Source organism: Amblyraja radiata, chromosome 10, assembly GCF_010909765.2.
Source record: "Amblyraja radiata isolate CabotCenter1 chromosome 10, sAmbRad1.1.pri, whole genome shotgun sequence".
Lineage (NCBI taxonomy): Eukaryota > Metazoa > Chordata > Chondrichthyes > Rajiformes > Rajidae > Amblyraja > Amblyraja radiata.
In genome coordinates this window covers 22506213-22508644 of record NC_045965.1, presented here as the reverse complement: position 1 = coordinate 22508644, position 2432 = coordinate 22506213, and the positions used below count along the sequence as shown (strand labels likewise).

Sequence of the window (2432 nt, the reverse complement as noted above, 5' to 3'; positions counted from 1 at the left end):
GACACAATGCATGCAGAAGAGCAAAACCTCAGAATATAGGAACAAATGAATAGAATCATCCATGATCATATGGCAGAATCATCTTCATCACAGGCTTTACATGAAAAGACACAAGGATAATATATTTTGAAGTTCAGATCCAAGAGAGATCGAGACAGCAGATCATCCCCCCTCGCCTCAGGCCTGGCCACATCCTCACTACCAGGGGCGCCACACAATTAGCAGCCCCGCCAACAGTCTGTCTGTTTATTCGTATTTTTTTGTTATTTTTAGTGCGTTTAAAAAGCTTGTGTGAACGTTCTCCGGTTTGTTTTATGTGGGGGGGGGGGGGGGGGGGGGGGGGAGAGAAAGAAACTTTTTTCTCAGTCTCTTATCTTGCCGGAGATGCGATTGTTTTTCCGGATCGCATCGCCGGTTGCTCTGCGGCCTAAAACCATGGGGATGGAGGCCTGCTCAGACTGACTTTGAGCCACACTGCGGGACTTGAACTTAACTTCAGAGCCGGTCACTTGCCTGGGAAAGCTCCAACCGCGGCTTGCGGACTTTACATCGAGAGCTCGTAGTCTCGGAGAGGCCGAGTGGGGAGCTCCAATGGCGCAGAGGTTCGGACAAGCCCTGACCCGGGGGAGCTGACATCCCTCCCAATGTGGGGAGTTATAGAAACATAGAAAATAGGTGCTGGAGGAGGCCATTCGTTGCGATCATGGCTGTTCGTCCCAAATCAATAACCCGTGCCTGCCTTCTCCCCATATCCCTTGATTCCACTAGTCCGATGAGCCCTATCTGACGAGTCAAGATAGTCTCGTCAACGGAAGGCTTAAGGCCCCCAACCGCGGGAGAACAAAGGGAAAATATTGAGCTTTTTATCACATTTCATCACAGTGAGGAATGTGGAGGAGTCAATGTGGTGGATGTTTATGTTAAAATGTATTTTGTGTGTTCCGTTGCTTTTTATTTGTATGAATGACTTGGCAAATGAAATTCCTCACGTTGCAAAACATACTTGGCTAATAAAGTACTATTGTAAAAAAAAAAAAAAATTATTGTAGGTATTATAGGGTGCAGAACTCATAGCAAAGGGCTACAATCTTTGAAAAGCTTGCCAATTCTAAGCCACTTGACTTAATACCGATCCCACCAGCACACCAATGTCTCTGGAGAGGATTCTTGGGGAAGACTTACTGCATTTGGAAGAGAATTGGCTAACTATGGACAGTTAGGGTGGCTTTGTGTAACTGCAGCAACCCAGACAAACACTCAGGAGTTAACTGTAGCAATTAATTCACCGAAGAGTCAATTTCTCCCTTCGAGCAGGTCCGTTTGGTGGTCTAATGAGTGGATTTGTCATTAAAGCTGTGTTCAACAGTAGATCACCAGATAGACCTACTAGAATCATTTCAAGCTTAACTAGACAAGCAATTATCTACACCCACTGTTTCTTGGCAAGAAACTTAACTCACCTTCCATCCTGGGATCTTCCAATGAGCACCCTGTCCTATAAATAGAGACCATGCAGTTATTGACAAGCCCATCCACACAGTGTGAAACACAGCAGAATGCAGAAACCTCAGATTAATATAACGGGATAGAGTAGAATCAGTGATAATCATATGGCAGAATCATAGACTCATCATAGGTTTCACATTAAAAGCAAAATAAAGCCTGTCCCATCCTCAATCGAGCCTGGAGGGATGAAGGGATTTGATTCAGACACATGAATTCAAAGGACAGCCTGCTACCTCTCTCAAGTACTCAGATCCTAGGAGCAGACATGGCATCCAGGTCTAGCCAATCTGACACAGGGTGTAAATACCTTATCACAAACCCTCTGAACAAAGACAACTACAGATTTTTACTGTAAACCGATGTTAATCTACAAAAATGAACTGCACGTTCCGTTCCTCACCAACTGCTGAGAGGAACATAAACTAGCGAACTACCATACATATTACATACCCAGAACGGGAAACACATTTCAATCCCACTGCCACAATTAGTGAATTCCACTCACCTCAAGGATGCCACAGGCCAGCTTCACACCTGGAACCAAAAAACGCATGGATTACTTGGGGCAGGAAACAATACACATCATAGCATGTGTTGCGAGGAACTGTCAGGTAAATGCGAAAGACTAATGATAAAATCGTCATCAGTATCTGTTGAACTATGAGTTCATCATTCAGTCCTCAGGCAGTGTAATAAGTGGATCACGACTAAACTATAATTTTCTTAATCAATCAATCAGACTTTATTGTCATTCAAAAATACACCAACAAATGCAAGTGTGAACGAATTTTTAAGCAGCAACATGCACTCCAACCTGCTGATTGATTGAAAGACAATGATTTTGTGGCTGTACAATCTTGAAATCAGAAACACAGGGGCAAGAATGACCGACAGTAACCATCCTGTCCACTCACCTGTATGCAGTC

At 44.0% G+C, this 2432-nt stretch overlaps 1 non-coding gene across 1 annotated transcript; it reads right to left on the bottom strand.

Moving 5' to 3' along the window:
• Positions 1-2105: 2105 nt before the first annotated feature.
• Positions 2106-2188, bottom strand: LOC116978185. Its single transcript, XR_004413412.1, has one exon. It is a non-coding gene; the product is annotated as a small nucleolar RNA snR60/Z15/Z230/Z193/J17 (small nucleolar RNA).
• Between the last annotated feature and the right edge of the window lie 244 nt (positions 2189-2432).